The sequence below is a fragment of the Lissotriton vulgaris genome, chromosome 12, assembly GCF_964263255.1.
Source record: "Lissotriton vulgaris chromosome 12, aLisVul1.2, whole genome shotgun sequence".
In the NCBI taxonomy this organism is placed as follows: Eukaryota; Metazoa; Chordata; class Amphibia; order Caudata; family Salamandridae; genus Lissotriton; species Lissotriton vulgaris.
In genome coordinates this window covers 334,776,054-334,795,667 of record NC_141700.1, presented here as the reverse complement: position 1 = coordinate 334,795,667, position 19,614 = coordinate 334,776,054, and positions in this window count along the sequence as shown.

Below are 19,614 nucleotides of genomic sequence, written 5' to 3'. Positions count from 1 at the left end.
TAAGGATCCATTAATCATAATACCAACAATGACAACAACTATATATTTAACACGACCATGCTCAGCACTGCACTGGAAAAACCATGCAGATGCTCAATTTAACTGAAATTAGACCTGAAGGCCATGTTCAAAATGAAGAGGGTTCGTCAACGAGCCTCACGATCAACATTAAATATTCACACACAGTTTGACACACAAAAGGCCAATTTAGATGAAGACTTAAATAAGGTCGCCCGGCAGCGATGTCACCTCTTCAGACATGATAGTTATAGTACATCCCCTGCATTCAGATAAGCAGAACCATACGGTACATGACCTATTGCAGTTTAAAAATGTGATGACTTCATTGAGTCCATGGATGGCTGTATTGAATTTCATAATTAGTAGAGCCTCCCGTTGGGACAACCGAGCCTCAGTGTCACCACCCCGGGCATCTACCTCAATTTTAGATAATACAGTCAAATTCAGATGTCTTTCTAAGTGACTTTTTAATTTCCAATGGTTCACCAGAGGAGCATTCTCAACGTTTCTCATGATTCTTGACTTGTGTTGCGTCACTCTTTGGCGAATTTCCTGGCTCTTTTTTTCCACGTATAGTTTAGGGAAAGGACAAAGAATTCCATATACCAAGTGCTGATTTACAATTTGTAAAAGTTTCATGTTTCCAATTGAGACCTTCGTGCGAAAACACTGCACCTTCCAATGTCTGATCACAGCATGAACACGAACCACATCTATGATGTCCAAAAACAGGGGCTAGTCTGACCAAACTTCTAAGTGTCACTCTGTCTAGTTTCAGTAACTCTCTGCGGACAAAATGGTTGGCAATGCTTTTCTCCTTTTTGAATACAAAAAGTGGGGCTTGCATCAATGCTTTATCTAGATTTTGAACTAGATGCCAGTTTTGGTTGAACATTTTCTTCAACTGGTTGGCATTCGGGCAGAATGTCCTGACACACACTAGCCTCTCTGTCTGTGGTTTCACTTTTTTCTCCAGTAATGTCTCTCTAAGCACCCACCACGCACGTCGCAAGGCATTCTTCAATAGTTTTGTAGGATAGCCTCTGTCAGCCAAGTGGACCCTCAACTTATTTGCATGGAAAAAGTATTCATCTTTGAAGGAACAATTGCGATGGATCTAAGAAACTGACCAAAGGGCAGGTTTTGTTTCAATTCCCTTGGGTGGTTACTTGTGTAATGTAGAGCCTTATTCCTGTCCTTTGGCTTCCTGAACAAAGTGGTAGCCAATCCGCCCTCAGAGGGGTATACTCCAACATTCAGGAAAGTAATCCGTTTTTTAGAGGAGTTGCAACTGAACTTGATGTCCTCTGTCCTAGTGTTTAGCCAACAGAAAAAATTACTAAGCTGTTCCTGTGTTCCATACCATATCCAAAAGACATCGTCTATATTGCGCATCCAGTTGGAAATACACTCTTGAAAGGGGTTGCTCTTATAAACAAATTTCTCTTTGTATAATCCCATGAATAACACTGCTAAATCCGGCGCAAACGGGCACCCCATGGCGACTCCTTTTATTTGATTAAAGAAGTCAGATCCAAAACTGAAGTAATTCTTTTGTAATGCGAACTTAGCCAATTCGATGATAAAGCTTGTGGGTATACTCTAGTTGGTTTCACTCTTGTTTCCAGAAAATATGTAAGTACCTCTAAGACATCTTCCGGAGGGATTTGAGTATATAACGATACTACATCCATTGTTACCATGATGTCCTTAGTATCATCAAATTCAACTGTTGAAAGCCTGTTGATAAAGGCTGTGGTATCCTGTAAATGTGCTGGAATGTTCTGAATGAAACATTTTAGAAAAAGATCGAAGTATTTAGAAATGGGTTCAATTAAGGAGTTGCACCCCGAAACTATTAGCCTCCCAGGTGGACTTTTGTCATGTTCATGGACCTTCGGCAGGACGTAGAAAACCGGGACTCTCAGATGTTTATTCTGTAAAAAGGCATATTCCTTTGGGCCCAATATCCCCTGTTCAAAACCATTTTTAAGAATCTCAAACAATTGTCTTTGGAGTTCCATATTTGTATTGTTGCCCACCTTCTTATAGCATCTACTGTCATCCAGTTGCCTCATGACTTCAGCCGTGTACTTCGAAGTATCCCAAAGGACCACCTAGCTCCCTTTATCCGCTTGCTTGATTACTAGCGAGGTGTCATTTTTCAGGGAGAAGATGGATCCCTTTTGAATCTTAGGTAGATTGTATTTCACATATTGTCTGCGGTTTTCCATTTCAACAATTGCTGACAATACTGTTTTTTTCAAATGTCACAACCCACTTTGGGATTTTATTCGAAGGAGGACAGAATCCTGATTTTTTTCCGGAGGCCTGTAACTTCCGAGTTTCTAAGAGAAAGGTTTTCGTTAAAAAATGTTTTGAGGTGTGCCTTTCGACAGAATTCCATTGCCTCTAATTTCATCTTAACAAATTCCGTTGGTCTTGATAAGACGAATGAAAGCCCTTTTCCAACACAGCGATTTTGAGATCCGACAACAAACAGTCTGACATATTGAAAATCGGAGACAGCCTTAGTTCTTGTAGTACTGTCTCTGGGTGGTCATTTCCCATGGTTGTTTGGTGTATTGGTTCCATCCTCTTTGTCTATGTTGGACTCGGACTAAAAAAGGAGGTGGATTCTGTTGTTGGAACTGATTGCATCTTCTGTTTAAATTTGGACGAGGATCACTTGGGTCGGTTCACCTCCTGAGGATGATGACGTATCCGACAAGGTTAGAAATGTATTTCTTGCTCTACCTTGAAAATCCAAAAGGAACCTTCGCGATTCCGCACATGTATGAAAATCAGGTTGCAGAAACGGATACACGTACTCGAGTGAAAATTTCTTTTTATCTGTCTCGAATTTATTCCCTTTCTGAGTTACTGTGTAGTCTTTAAATTCCAGAATCTCTTTTTCAACTTTCTCCAGAAGGGTGTTGGTATTGATAATAAGTTGGTTGTTTCTGAGCTTTGGCTCAAGAGATGCTATTTCTTCCAATTGTTTAAGTGAAATCCTATGGGCCGTCTCCACTGTCAGGACCATAAGATCCCTGATGCACTTGGTTTCAATATAAATATATCCCTTTTTATACTCTGGGTCGTCAATAAAGACCACTGGAAAGTTCTGAATTTGAAGTCCTCCAGGGATAGTCCCTGCTCTTAAATGCTGCAAAAGGAAATGCCCGTGTAGATCAGTTCTGATTTGTTTTTTGCGAACCGTGATCAGTTTATATGATTTATTCTGTGTTTTTGCAGTCAGACTTAAGGTAGCACAAGCAAACACCGGGGGTACAGTCATTAACCATTGTATATGCTCTTCACTATAAGCGAAAGTGTCTCTTCAGTCACAGTCCTAAATGTCAAAAACTAAAAAAACTAAAAAAATAATATCACACAAAGACAAAAACAGTGAAATAACATGAGAATCACTAGACTGCAGAACCAAAGTTCTCGTCTAAACTCAACTGTGTTACAACTCCCAGTCTGATTTGGTATGACCACATAACAGACCTTGCGGGCCAACACCCACACTATAATCGTTAATAAACCATCTTCATTTTGAACATGGCCTTCGGGTCTAATTTCAGTTAAGTGTAGCGTCTGCATGGTTTTTCCAGTCCGGTGCTGAGCATGGTCTTGTTAAATATATAATTGTTGTCATAGTTGGTATTATGATTATTGGATTATTTAAAACAAGTTCTGCAATTGCGGAAAGTCCATATGGTGGAAGACAGGTCATCTGTCTCAGGCACTATGTAATAATAAATGACAGGCGTGGTACTTTGGTGCAGCACTATCGCTTTCGGATATGTGCTTATTTGCCGACGTTGCAAGAAAGTTCAATCCGCAAAAAGAGAAAGGCTCCAAAAATGTCAATGCCCAGCTGCCCGTGGTATCCCAGAAAGCCTTGCGACGCGTCTCAGTCGTTCTCGTCACATAGTTGTTGTCACCCCGGTTCTAATGATGGTTTGATCGTAATGATGAGTGGCGCAATAGTGGGGGTTCCACATGTTGCGAGATGTGATCCGTTTTCTGGCTTAGGCATAAGGTGCCAATAAATGGCAGGCGTGTTACTATGGTGTGCTACCGCTTAAGGATATGTGCTTGTTGCTAAAGTTTAGCGTAAAGAGAGAGGCTTCTTTAAACTCCAATTCCCAGCCACCTGGGAAAGCCTTGCGATGTACCGTGTCAGACGCTGAATTTGTGTTAAGCAGACAGGCGGTTTCACGAATGCTCCGAAGTCGGAATATTCAGGTGATTGCTGATGTTCGAATTTTATTTAACAGTTCAATGGACTCTTTACAAATAATGAGCAACTAAAAAACACTGTGGTTTCTTTACAGTATTGTTAAAACATAAAATTGAACACAACAGTCGAAGATCGTTCGACACACTCCGGGGATATGCATTGATAAGGTATGCCTTGGTGCTTTCATACAAGTATGCCCTTTTTTTGATTGGAGCATGACCCAGCATTAAAAATGCTTGTCCTTGTTTGGCAGGTTATTTGGAATTTATTTCCGCAACTCGAAAGTCTCAATACATGTGGGAAGACTCGCTGGAGACACCTCTCTGTCCCTGCAACAGCTAACCAACACTACTTGTAGTGTGACTAGATAGGATGAATTTTCACAGGAACAATTTTTGTAAGACTGTCTTGTTGTCAATCTGTTCTTTTTAGACACTCCCTTATTGCTTCATTTCCTGAGATAGCAGATGTGGTTTGCCGCATTACTTAGGTAGGCTGCATGCACCGCGGTTGGTGTGTCTTGAGCCATTAGATATAGATGCTTTCAAACTAAGTAAGAGTGTGTGTTTCTCTCTTTATTTTAGATTCTGTGGTCCTGATGAGAACCCTGTCACCTGTTGGGTTCGAAATGCTTCGACCTTTTTTGTTGTTTTTTTTTCAAACAAACCTAGTTATTAATTAGGTCGTCCACTGGTGTACTATTAATATTTGTTGTACATTTAGACTCTGGAAGTTTTGATTTGGGTGTGCACCATTGTGAGATTAAAGTTTTATTGTCTGGTTGTTTGACCTCTGTTGTGTAGTTGGCCTCCCTGGGACATGGCCATATTTAAGTTATAGCAGTCAGGTCTTTCCCAACCCGGTGAGGCATGTGCGTGGTGTATAAAATGAATAATGGCACTTTGAACAGTGTGGACCTGTTGGTTTAGTTTCATGGGTCTGAATAATAAATTATTTAGTTAATAGTACTCAGTACTGGCATTTGTTCTGTTTTGTTATTATATTGACTCAGCCTTACTGAGTAGAGTTAAGGCCCTCTGGTTTTCTTTGCTTCCTCTGGATTGGCATGGGAGCCCTCACTGCTGGCCCCAGCATTGGTGGTCGGTATGCCTGAAAAAAAAAATTCCCATTTTTTTTAGATGCCATATTCGCCTCACCTATTTATTGTTTTTTTAGCAAGATTGAAAATTCATAATTATATACACCACACACATCACTATCTACAATTCAGATACAGTACAGTAGAAAGTACGTCCTATCAAAAATAACTAAATAATATCCAGTTGGGCATTTTGTTGGTGGCAATTTTTGAAAAGTCTCTCAAGAAGAGGCCAAACCATAGGCCTGGACTCAGTGACTAGAGCTATGCTGCATCTTAATTTTTGAAAAGAAGAAAGAGTGGCCAACTGGGAGGCATTTACTCAGAAGTCTCTCTTAGTTGGAAAATAGTGCAGTCCTCCTACTCTTCTCATATATCTCTATATATCTCTCTACTCCCTTACCTTACTAAGGTGATGGAGGCTCACGTGAATTCCATTTTGACCACCTACTTGGATTCTAATGGAATTTTAGACAAGTCTCAAAACGGATTCTGTGCTAAACATAGAACGGAGTCTGATCTATTGGCTGTCACGGAATATCTGAGGTAGGTGCAGGACCAGGGTGAAACATCTATACTGGTTCTGCTGGATCTGAGCGCAGCCTTTGACACGGTGTCCCACAGGTTCTTGCTTGAGAGACTGTGGGAGAACGGAGTCAGAGAGAGTGCCCTGGATTGGTTTGCGTCTTTTTTATCTGACCATTCCTTCCAGGTTCACGCCCCGCAGAACTCTTCCAGCAGGCACTCCCTGGAATGTGGGGTTCCGCAGGGTTCTGCGCTCAGCCCCACATTGTTTAATGTGTACGTCCGCCCACTGGCCATGTTGGCTCGTGAACGCAAAATCAAATTAATATCATATGCGGACGATACGCAACTTATTTTCACCTTCTCCAAAGACACCATGGCTGACCAAACTAAATTCCAGGAGGATATTCTGGCTATCTCAAATTGGCTGTCGCAGAACTATCTTCAGTTAAACTCATCTAAAACTGAGATACTTCTTATAGGTAGGGAAACACAGAAATGGGATAAACACTGGTGGCCCCCCACACTAGGACCTTCCCCCATCCCTAAGGAGACTGTTAAAAATCTGGGTGTGATGTTGGACAACTCACTCTCGATGGAAACCCATGCCAAAAGAGTGGTAGGTACCTGTTATGGCCGCCTACGCTCTCTCAAGCCTATTCTTGTTTTTTTTGAGCCACACACTCGTCAGATTATAGTCCAGGCCTTAGTCTTATCCCACCTAGACTATTGTAATGTTCTTATGCTTGGGTCCAATCTGACAGTGATAAAAAGGCTACAAAGAGCCCAAAATGCTGCCGCCCGCATCCTGTGTGCACTCCCTAAGACCTGCCATACCTCCCCTATTTTTCACCGTTTGCACTGGCTGCCGATTAAACAGCGTATCCAGTTCAAAACTCTATGTGTAATTCACAAAATTCTATACGGTGTTGGCCCCCAGATTTTGCGGGAACTCTGCTCCTTCTATGCCCCCATGCGTGCTCTCTGCTCGGCGGATTTATCTCTTGCCCGCACAGTCAAGATCCGAAGGAGCAGAGCCGGCGGCCGCTCCTTCAGGTATCTAGCCCAGAAGCTTTGGAACTCTATTCCTCTAGGAGCTCGGTCCACTTCTGATCATATGCTGTTTCGTAAACAGATCAAAACTTGGCTGTTTTCCTCTGTTTAACTCACTTTGTTGCTGTGCTGTCCTGCCCTCTGGTACGTTCATAAGCGCTGGGACTCCCCGTTGCTGGGGTAGCCATGCACTATAGAAGCAGGTTTAACATAACATAACATAACATATACTTCCTTCCAGCCATGGTGCACAGTAAAAATTGTTCAGTGTTCACTATTAATTGCTGCTACAAAATAAATACTAGGCCTGGATTGGAAAAACTATAATATACACCACTTTAGGAGGTCCTGCTCCTGTGAGTGACGCGCTCTAGCAGCGCTCATAAAGGGTTCTGAGAGCCGGAGCGTGTGTTTCCAACAGCAGCTACTTTTCCCTCCTGAGGCGGAAGCCGGGAGGTCTCTCCTCTGTACTTTGTGCTTTTTAGCGTTTTTATGCTTTTTAAAAGTTCGTTTTTGTGACGCTTGATCTAATAAGCGTGCAGAGACTCCCTCTGTGCTCCCCTGCGCTCTGTGTACCTTCTCCCCCCTCCCTCTGCCCCCGGACAGCTCTCGGCCGAGTACAGACGCCGAGGGCTGGTTTTCCGACTTTGGCGGCCATATTGGGTGTGGGCTGGTGAGTGACGCGCTCTAGCAGTGCTCATAAAGGACGGCTATGACTCCGCGCAGCGGACGCGTACAGCAGACGCGCCGGACCTGCGCCGGAGTCGTGCCAGAGTCATGCCCGTCTGCGCCTGTCCGCATCACGGAGGCGGACGGTGGGACGGGTGCGGCTGGATCTAGGCTCTCCTATTCGTCGTCGGATCTTCTGACACTCAGGAAAGATATGTCCTTGTGTCAGGTGGTCTTTCCGGGGCGGTGTAGAGGCAAACGTAGATGTCCTGGCTGTGGATGGCTCCCTGGTAATTCCTCGGTGAGCGGGGTTTTTAGCCCGAAGTCCATTGCTAATTACAAGTGTCTTTTGCTTAATACACGCTCCTTGGGCAGACATGCGCCTGATATTTTTGAGCTGTTAACCAATGAAAAACCTGTCTGTTTAATGCTCACCGAAACTTGGTTGGGTGAGTCCTCCAACCCTGATATTGCGACTGCTATCCCGCCTGATTATGTCATTTTCAGACATGATAGACCTATTGGGAGGGGTGGCGATTGTGGTTCAGAGATCTGCCACATGTGTGGTCACTCCCATGGCACCCATCTCTGGTTGTGAGTCCTTGGCTTTCTCTATTGCCCTATCTTCCTATCAATCTTTCTCTGGGCTCCTGGTCTATAGACCTCCTGGTCAGCAAGGGCCCTTCTATGAGGAGTTGCAGGCATTAATTACGGCACTTTGCTTAAAGACAGAACACTGTATTGTTCTTGGGGACTTTAACATACACATGGAGGATGGGCAAGACGGTGAAACGATTAAAATCATGGATACCACCACCCCCCTGGGCCTCATTCCCTATTTATCAGTTCTGACCCATAATAGGGGCCATACGCTAGACCAGGTGTTTTCTACTATTCCTCTGGTTTTTGCCAGCCCCATCCCTGTTCTCTGGTCGGACCATTTCCTGATTAGCTTCAAGATCCAGGGTGTTAGTAAACTCCTGGGTGCAATTCCTAATCATTGTAGGCAAACGAGTAGGGCTTTTCATCGGGTGACCCCTGAGAGTCTTACACAGGCCTGTTTGGAGCATTCTTGCCATCTCTCGGGTGATCTTGAGAGGGATCTCGACCTACTACAGAAGTGGCTAGTGGAGCGGCTAGATGATCTCACTCCTCCTATTGCGCCTCGGACGACTGCTAGGCGGACCTCCGCGCCTTGGTTTTCTGATTCTCTTGCACTTTCCAGGCGGAACTGCAAGGTAGCAGAGAGGCTCTGGCGCAAACAGTATGATCCCGAGGCCAAGGCCGCTTATAGGGGTACTATCAAGATCTATCATGCTGATATTTTGGCCAAAAAAAAACCTATTATGCAGCAAGAATCGAGACCGCCTCCAGTTCCTGCAGGGAAATCTTTACTATTGTCAAGGAGTTTGTTACTCCGAAGGCCAGTGCTTCACATCATGAGTTTTCCGAGCCATGGGTGATCTCGATAGCTAGTTTTTTCTCTACTAAAATTAAGCAGATTCAAGAGTCCTTTCCCTCCCCAGACCCTAGTGTTGTTACCATCCCGAAGGACCAGTTGAATTTGATAACTGAACCTGGACCCTTTCTTTCTGAGTTTCCATCCATCTCTATGTCAGTCTCCCGGGACCTCCTGTCCAAACTTAAATCAGGCTCACCATCTGACCCCTGCCCTGCTAGTTTTCTAGCTAGGGCTGGTGAGGCTTTGAACCCATGAATTAACCCTATTCTCAACCTATCTCTGTCAAGTGGTGTAGTCCCTCTGGTTTGGAAACAGGCGATGGTTGTTCCATTACTTAAAAAGGCGGGTCTTGACCCTGAGATCCTTGCCAACTATAGGCCGATTTCCCTCTTGCCTGCTCTCGCTAAGACAATAGAAAAGCATGTTCATACTGTGCTCTCCACTTATCTTGAGACCCATTGCCTGCTGCATTCCTCCCAGTCGGGCTTTCGCTCCAATCTAAGCACTGAGACAGCACTTTTGGAGGTTAACGAGGCCATCAAGGAAGTGCTGGATGAAGGAGGAAGAGCTATGTTGGTAATGTTAGACCTGTCAGCGGCTTTCGACACCGTCCCTCATGAGGGTCTCCTCAACAGACTCCATGAGATCGGTCTGAGAGGGACGGTGTTGAACTGGTTTAGATCTTACCTAGCTGGTCGCCGACAGGTGGTCTGGGCCCCCCCATACTCAGCCGAAGTGCCGCCTTTGGAGGCCGGAGTTCCTCAGGGGTCTGGGCTTAGCCCGACTCTTTTTAACATCTTTATGACCCCTTTGGGGGTGCTGGCTGAGTCATTTGGGGCTCAGATCGTATCATACGCTGATGATACGCAGCTCCTCTTCACGTGTGGGAAGGGGGCTGAGTTCAACGAGGGGAGAATCCGTGGGTGTCTTGAGGCTGTGTTCGAATGGTTTCAGCAAAACAGCCTCAAATGTAACCCTGGAAAATCTGAGGTGCTTTTCTTCGGGTGTCAGGCTGACCCAAAGTGGCAGGATTGGTGGCCAGTGAACATGTCCCCGCCCACGTCCTCCTCGCAGGTTGCGAAGAATCTGGGGGTCAAAATTGATAACTGCCTGTCACTAAAGTCCCAGATCCTTGGTCTGACGGGCACCTGCTTTGGTCTCCTTATATTGTTGTGCAAGTTTCTTCCCCTGCTCCCGCTTGCGCATAGGAAAACCACTGTCCAGGCTCTCATCTGTTCTAGGCTGGACTACTCAAATGTTTTGTATTTGGGTCTTCCCGACTATCTATTACAGAAACTTCAGGTGGTCCAGAATACGGCGGCTCGTGCAGTCTTTGGTCTACCTCGTCGCGCGAGAGCCTCGGACCTTTTACATTCCCTACACTGGCTCCCTATTCGCAAGTGGATTGTTTTTAAAACACTTACGCTGGTGCATAAGGCTCTCCATGCTGTGGGAGCTGAATATATTCAGAAACGCCTTGCTTTTTACAAGCCAGCTAGATCCCTAAGATCGGAATCTCTTGGTCTGGCTACGGTTCCTTCTGTTAGGAAAACAAGGGTGGGGGGCGTTCTTTTAAACACCTGGCTCCCAAGCTCTGGAATGCCCTCCCTCTGTCGCTTCGCGGTACCTCAAACCTGTTGGCCTTTAGAAAAGGCCTGAAGACGTGGCTCTATGGACAGTGATCTGCTGTTTCCTTTACGTTCCTCCCTCTGCCTTCTGTTAGTCTGCTGTGGGTTTGAAAGCGCCAGGACACTCTTCGGAGTAGCCGAGCGCTATATAAGACACCCATAACATTAACATGAGTGTCCACCATTACTGATTCAGCATGATGAGACAGTGAAAGAAACTAAAGCCCTCTCATCTTACAATTCACAAACTTGTGGATATACCTAACTTCTCTTGGGCATGCAATCTGTAGTCTGCACAGCACATTAGTACAACTAGTAGTAGTTAGGAGTCCTTACTACTAATAGTAGTAGTCTAGGCAAGGACCAATGGGTTCTCTAAGTCTTACAGTACCACTACTAGTCAATCCACATAAGTGGAGAGAGAAAGTTCAGTTAAACCCAAAAGATAGGAAGCTAAATACAGACTGTCTAGTACAGAGTCAGAGCGGAGGTTAGTCAGATGCAGTTTGATTTGATGTAAAAATAAAAACAGATACTAGAAGAAACAATGTTAGTAGTAGTACTTAGTAGTATGTAATGGTGGAGCAAAAATAAGAATTAAGAAACAGAAAGATTGAAGAGGATACTTGAAAAATTAAAATTAGGAAATGGAAATAATAGAGCTGTAAAAGTTAGAGAAATATAGAAAACCAGGAGGACTTACTGGAGCCAGCAGCAGAGCCATCTGCAGCTGTGCCTGTGGCCGCTTCCTGCTGTTCCTGCGAGGCTCCTCCAGCTCCTGCACCCGCTGCAATGCCAGCTGCCCTAGTTTTCTTCTTCAAGTTCAGTAAGTTCAAGTTCAGTAATTTGTACAGCGCACTACTCACCCAGAAGGTCTCAAGGCGCTTGAGGGAGGGGGGTACTTTACTTATCGAATATCCAAGTTTTTAGTTGCTTTCTGAAGGAGAGGTGGTTCTGTGTAAGGCGGAGGTGGGTGGGGAGAGAGTTCCAGGTTTTGGCCGCTAAGTAGGAGAAGGATCTTCCCCCCATGGTGGATCTATGGAAGCGCGGAATTGTGGCGAGGGCTTGATTGGACGATCGTAGTTGTCGGGTGGGGGGGTGTAAAAGGACAGGAGCGTGTAGAAGGCATTCTGGTCCTAGATCGTAGAGGGCTTTGTGTGCGTGGGTGAGGAGACGGAACGTTATTCTCTTGTTGATGGGGAGCCAGTGGAGGTCTTTCAGGTGGTCGGAAATGTGAGCTTGGCGGGGGATGTCTAGTATGAGTCTGGCTGAGGCGTTTTGGATGCGTTGGAGTTTTTTCTGAAGTTTGGCTGTAGTTCCGCCATACAGAGTGTTTCCGTAGTCCAGTCAGCTTGTGACCAGTGCGTGGGTGACCGTCTTTCTTGTTTCGGTGGGGATCCAACAGAAGATTTTTTTTGAGCATGCGTAGGATGTTGAAGCATGATGATGAGACGGCGTTGACTTGTCTGGTCATCGAGAGGGAGGAGTCCAGGATGAAGCCGAGGTTACATGCGTGGTCCGTAGGTATGGGTGCGGTTCCCAGGGCCGGTGGCCACCATGAGTCGTCCCAGGCAGAGGGGGATGATCCTAAGATGAGGACTTCCGTTTTGTCCGAGTTCAGTTTTAAACGGCTGTTCTTCATCCACTCAGCTACTTCTTTCATCCCTTCGTGTAGGTTGGTTTTGGCTGTGTTTGGGTCTTTGGTGAGGGAGAGGATCAGCTGGGTGTCGTCTGCGTAGGAGATGATGTTGAGGTTATGTTGGCGAGTGATGGATGCGAGGGGACTCATGTATACGTTGAAGAGGGTGGGACTGAGTGATGATCCTTGTGGTACGCCGCAGATTACTTCGGTGGCCTCTGATCTAAAAGGGGGGAGGCGGACTCTCTGGGTTCTTCTGGCGAGGAACGAGATGATCCAGTCCAATGCTTTTCCTTTTATTCCGACGTTGCTGAGGCGTTGTATGAGGGTGCTATGACAGACTGTGTCGAAGGCTGCGGAGAGGTCAAGTAGGATGAGGGCAACTGTTTCTCCGTTGTCCAGTAGTGTTCGAATGTCGTCTGTTGCTGCGATGAGGGCGGTTTCGGTGCTGTGTTTGGCTCGAAAGCCAGACTGTGAGGGGTCGAGGGATTTGTTGGATTCGAGGAAGGCGGCGAGCTGACTGTTGACGGCTTTCTCAATGACTTTGGCAGGGAATGGGAGGAGCGAGATGGGGCGGTAGTTCTCAAGTTCAGTGGGGTCTGCTGTGGGTTTCTTCAGAAGGGCGCTGAGTTCGGCATGTTTCCAGCTTTCCGGGAAGGTCGCAGAGGTGAGGGAGCAGTTGATGACGTCTCGGAGATGGGGTGCGATAATGGAGTCTGCTTTGTTGAAGATGTGGTGGGGACATGGGTCGGTTGGCGATCCTGAGTGGATGGAGTTCATCAGGTGGATGGTGACTTCGGTGGTGATTGGGTTCCAGGCGCAAAGGTTGTTAGAGGGGGGGTTTGATTCGGAGGTTGGTGGATTGGACTGGTCTCCGGACTGGTTTTCAAAGCTGTTATGTATGTCGGCGATTTTGTTGTGGAAGAATGAGGCTAGGGAGTCGCAGAGGTCTTGAGAGGGAGTGATGTCGCTGGTGCCGCCGATGGGGTTGGTAAATTCTTTGATGATGTTGAATAGTTCCTTGCTGTTATGGGCGTTGTTGTCAAGTCGATCCTTGAATGCAGATTTCTTGGTGGATCGGATCAGTTGGTGGTGTTTGTGGGTGGCGTTCTTAAAGGTGGTCAGGTTATCAGTGGTTGGGTTTTTTCTCCAGGCTTTCTTGAGGGTGCGGCAGGACTTCTTGGATTTCTTAAGGTCATCGTTGAACCAGGGAGCTTTTTTGCTACCTTGCTTGATTTGTTGTTTTTTCAAGGGTGCTAGTTCGTCGGCGCTGTGGGTGATCCATTGTGTGAGGTTGGTGGCTGCTTGGTTTGGGTCCGATGATTTGGCAGGAGGGTTTTGGTGAAGCGATGTGAAGAGCTGGTCGGTGGTAATTTTGTTCCAGTTTCTTCCGGGAATTGGTTGTGGGAGGTTGTGGGTCGTGGTCTTTTTGTAGTTGAAGTGAACGCAGCTGTGGTCCGTCCAATGGAGAGCTGTGGTGTGGTTGAAGGAGATGTGCTTGCTGGAGGTGAAGATTGGGTCGAGCGTGTGCCCGGCATAGTGGGTGAGAGTATCATACCAGTTGTTCGAGTCCGAGGTTGGCCAGGTTGTCCAGAAGGGTGGTGGTGTTGCTGTCGTTTTTCTTTTCCAGGTGGAAGTTGAAGTCTCCAAGTAGAATGTAGTCCTCGGAGGGGAGGGCGTTTGGGCTGATGAAGTCAGTGATGTCTTCGCTGAATTGTGTGCGGGGTCCTAGTGGCCTGTAGATGAGGGTGCCTCTGAGTGTGGTCTTGGGGTCGGTGTGGATCTGAAAGTGAAGGTGTTCGGCAGATGTGAGGTTGTCGTCGGAACTGGTCGTGATGCGGATAGTGTTATTTGTGTACGATGGCGATGCATCCTCCAGTTTGGTTGATGCGGTCCTTTCGGATGATCTTGTAGCCTTCCGGGATGGCTATGGCGATGTCGGGCGTTGATGAGGCTTTCATCCATGTTTCTGTAAGAAAGGCGACGTCCGGCGATGTGGTGTCGAGTAGGTTCCAAAGTTCAATGGAGTGTCTGTGGACCGAGCGGGTGTTGAGTAGGATGCACTTCATGTGGTTAGTGTCGGAGTTCTGTGTGGAGTCTGTGGATTTGGTGTGGATCCTGATGCAGTCGAACTTGCAGGAGTTGCAGGTGAAGGGTCCATGGGTTTGTCCTGGGGCGGCTAGGTTGCAGTTTTGGAGTCTGCCGGGATTATGTGCAGAGAGGGTTGCGGCGTCGTATGTTATGCGGGTGGAGTGGGTTTTGCGAGGGCCAGGGGGTCTGGTGCTGGGCGCGGTTCAGGCGCGGATAGGCGTAGACGGGCTTACCTTTGGCGCACCTTCGGCGTGCATGGGGCGCGATCGCTGCGCGTGAACACTGCGCGCAAAAGCATCTGTCATATGTAGATAGTGGAAGGGGCGGGGGCGAGGGAGGAGCAGCTGGGAGGCGGGAGCGGGGTGGAGAGCCGGGCTGGGAAGGCACAACAACAAACAACAAAATGGCAGTAAGCCAAGAGCCAAACAGGACGAGACTGGGACCCAACAATCGGTTTAAAAAGGGAAGCGTCACCGGCACAATCAGGCACAATAACTCAATCAGCTAAAGGCAGCAATGCACAGTCGATTAATTAATTAATGCGCAGCTCAGTAGGCAATATAGCGCTACGATGCAGTTACAATCAAGCTCAAATAAGGCACAAATAGATGCAATGGGCAGCTGATGTTTAAGGCAAAGAGCAATTTGGCAGTATGGCGCTACAATACCAGGTTCAGAGCGGGGAGCAGCGTGAGGAGCGACCGCTTCTGAGGGGCTCAGGACGGTCACAGCGCTAATTCAGGAGAGTGGATCCTAACCTTTCTGTGGGAGGGAGGAGCAGCTTGGAGGCGGGAGCGGGGTGGAGAGCCGGGCTGGGAAGGCACAACAACAAACAAAAAAATGGCAGTAAGCCAGGAGCCAAACAGGACGAGACTGGGACCCAACAATCGGTCTAAAAAGGGAAGCGTCACCGGCACAATCTGGCACAATAACTCAATCAGCTAAAGGCAGCCATGCACAGTCGATTAATTAATTAATGCGCAGCTCAGCAGGCAATATAGCGCTACGATGCAGTTACAATCAAGCACAAATAAGGCACAAATAGATGCAATGGGCAGCTGATTTTTAAGGCAAAGAGCAATTTGGCAGTATGCCGCTACGATACCAGGTTGAGAGCAGGGAGCAGCGTGAGGAGCGACCGCTTCTGAGGGGCTCAGGACGGTCACAGCGCTAATTCAGGAGAGTGGAGCCTAACCTTTCTGTGGGAGGGAGGAGCAGCTGGGAGGCGAGAGCAGGGTGGAGAGCCGGGCTGGGAAGGCACAACAACAAACAACAAAATGGCAGTAAGCCAAGAGCCAAACAGGACAAGACTGGGACCCAACAATCGGTCTAATAAGGGAAGAGTCACCAGCACAATCAGGCACAATAACTCAATCAGCTAAAGGCAGCAAAGCACAGTCGATTAATTAATTAATGCGCAGCTCAGCAGGCAATATAGCGCTACGATGCAGTTACAATCAAGCACAAATAAGGCACAAATAGATGCAATGGGCAGCTGACTTTTAAGGCAAAGAGCAATTTGGCAGTATGGAGCTACGATACAGGTTGAGAGCGGGGAGCAGGGTGAGGAGCGACCGCTTCTGAGGGGCTCAGGACGGTCACAGCGCTAATTCAGGAGAGTGGAGCCTAACCTTTCTGTGGGAGGGAGGAGCAGCTGGGAGGCGGGAGCGGGGTCGAGAGCCGGGCTGGGAACGCACAACAACAAACAAAAAAATGGCAGTAAGCCAAGAGCCAAACAGGACGAGACTGGGACCCAACAATCGGTCTAAAAAGGGAAGCGTCACTGGCACAATCAGGCACAATAACTCAATCAGCTAAAGGCAGCAATGCACAGTCGATTAATTAATTAATGCGCAGCTCAGTAGGCAATATAGCGCTACGATGCAGTTACAATCAAGCTCAAATAAGGCACAAATAGATGCAATGGGCAGCTGATGTTTAAGGCAAAGAGCAATTTGGCAGTATGGCGCTACAATACCAGGTTCAGAGCGGGGAGCAGCGTGAGGAGCGACCGCTTCTGAGGGGCTCAGGACGGTCACAGCGCTAATTCAGGAGAGTGGAGCCTAACCTTTCTGTGGGAGGGAGGAGCAGCTTGGAGGCGGGAGCGGGGTGGAGAGCCGGGCTGGGAAGGCACAACAACAAACAAAAAAATGGCAGTAAGCCAGGAGCCAAACAGGACGAGACTGGGACCCAACAATCGGTCTAAAAAGGGAAGCGTCGCCGGCACAATCTGGCACAATAACTCAATCAGCTAAAGGCAGCCATGCACAGTCGATTAATTAATTAATGCGCAGCTCAGCAGGCAATATAGCGCTACGATGCAGTTACAATCAAGCACAAATAAGGCACAAATAGATGCAATGGGCAGCTGATTTTTAAGGCAAAGAGCAATTTGGCAGTATGCCGCTACGATACCAGGTTGAGAGCAGGGAGCAGCGTGAGGAGCGACCGCTTCTGAGGGGCTCAGGACGGTCACAGCGCTAATTCAGGAGAGTGGAGCCTAACCTTTCTGTGGGAGGGAGGAGCAGCTGGGAGGCGAGAGCAGGGTGGAGAGCCGGGCTGGGAAGGCACAACAACAAACAACAAAATGGCAGTAAGCCAAGAGCCAAACAGGACAAGACTGGGACCCAACAATCGGTCTAAAAAGGGAAGAGTCACCAGCACAATCAGGCACAATAACTCAATCAGCTAAAGGCAGCAAAGCACAGTCGATTAATTAATTAATGCACAGCTCAGCAGGCAAAATAGCGCTACGATGCAGTTACAATCAAGCACAAATAAGGCACAAATAGATGCAATGGGCAGCTGACTTTTAAGGCAAAGAGCAATTTGGCAGTATGGAGCTACGATACAGGTTGAGAGCGGGGAGCAGGGTGAGGAGCGACCGCTTCTGAGGGGCTCAGGACGGTCACAGCGCTAATTCAGGAGAGTGGAGCCTAACCTTTCTGTGGGAGGGAGGAGCAGCTGGGAGGCGGGAGCGGGGTCGAGAGCCGGGCTGGGAACGCACAACAACAAACAAAAAAATGGCAGTAAGCCAAGAGCCAAACAGGACGAGACTGGGACCCAACAATCGGTCTAAAAAGGGAAGCGTCACCGGCACAATCAGGCACAATAACTCAATCAGCTAAAGGCAGCAATGCACAGTCGATTAATTAATTAATGCGCAGCTCAGCAGGCAATATAGCGCTACGATGCAGTTACAATCAAGCACAAATAAGGCACAAATAGATGCAATGGGCAGCTGATTTTTAAGGCAAAGAGCAATTTGGCAGTATGGCGCTACGATACCAGGTTGAGAGCCGGGAGCAGCGTGAGGAGCGACCGCTTCTGAGGGGCTCAGGACGGTCACAGCGCTAATTCAGGAGAGTGGAGCCTAACCTTTCTGTGGGAGGGAGGAGCAGCTTGGAGGCGGGAGCGGGGTGGAGAGCCGGGCTGGGAAGGCACAACAACAAACAAAAAAATGGCAGTAAGCCAAGAGCCAAACAGGACGAGACTGGGACCCAACAATCGGTCTAAAAAGGGAAGCGTCACCGGCACAATCAGGCACAATAACTCAATCAGCTAAAGGCAGCAATGCACAGTCGATTAATTAATTATTGCGCAGCTCAGCAGGCAATATAGCGCTACGATGCAGTTACAATCAAGCACAAATAAGGCACAAATAGATGCAATGGGCAGCTGATTTTTAAGGCAAAGAGCAATTTGGCAGTATGGCGCTACGATACCAGGTTGAGAGCGGGGAGCAGCGTGAGGAAGGACCGCTTCTGAGGGGCTCAGGACGGTCACAGCGCTAATTCAGGAGAGTGGAGCCTAACCTTTCTGTGGGAGGGAGGAGCAGCTGGGAGGCGGGAGCAGGGTGGAGAGCCGGGCTGGGAAGGCACAGCAACAAACAACAAAATGGCAGTAAGCCAAGAGCCAAACAGGACGAGACTGGGACCCAACAATCGGTCTAAAAAGGGAAGAGTCACCAGCACAATCAGGCACAATAACTCAATCAGCTAAAGGCAGCAAAGCACAGTTGATTAATTAATTAATGCGCAGATCAGCAGGCAATATAGCGCTACGATGCAGTTACAATCAAGCACAAATAAGGCACAAATAGATGCAATGGGCAGCTAACTTTTAAGGCAAAGAGCAATTTGGCAGTATGGCGCTACGATACCAGGTTGAGAGCGGGGAGCAGGGTGAGTAGCGACCGCTTCTGAGGGGCTCAGGACGGTCACAGCGCTAATTCAGGAGAGTGGATCCTAACCTTTCTGTGGGAGGGAGGAGCAGCTGGGAGGCAGGAGCGGGGTGGAGAGCCGGGCTGGGAAGGCACAACAACAAACAAAAAAATGGCAGTAAGCCAAGAGCCAAACAGGACGAGACTGGGACCCAACAATCGGTCTAAAAAGGGAAGCGTCACTGGCACAATCAGGAACAATAACTCAATCAGCTAAAGGCAGCAATGCACAGTCGATTAATTAATTAATGCGCAGCTCAGCAGGCAATATAGCGCTACGATGCAGTTACAATCAAGCACAAATAAGGCACAAAAAGATGCAATGGGCAGCTGATTTTTAAGGCAAAGAGCAATTTGGCAGTATGGCGCTACGATACCAGGTTGAGAGCGGGGAGCAACGTGAGGAGCGACCGCTTCTGAGGGGCTCAGGACGGTCACAGCGCTAATTCAGGAGAGTGGAGCCTAACCTTTCTGTGGGAGGGAGGAGCAGCTGGGAGGCGGGAGCGGGGTGGAGAGCCGGGCTGGGAAGGCACAACAACAAACAACAAAATGGCAGTAAGCCAAGAGCCAAACAGGACGAGACTGGGACCCAACAATCGGTCTAAAAAGGGAAGCGTCACCGGCACAATCAGGCACAATAACTCAATCAGCTAAAGGCAGCAAAGCACAGTCGATTAATTAATTAATGCGCAGCTCAGCAGGCAATATAGCGCTATGATGCAGTTACAATCAAGCACAAATAAGGCACAAATAGATGCAATGGGCAGCTGATTTTTAAGTCAAAGGGCAATTTGGCAGTATGGTGCTACGATACCAGGTTGAGAGCGGGGAGTAGCGTGAGGAACGACCGCTTCTGAGGGCTCAGGACGGTCACAGCGCTAATTCAGGAGAGTGGAGCCTAAACTTTCTGTGGGAGGGAGGAGCAGCTGGAAAGCGGGAGCGTGGTGGAGAGCCGG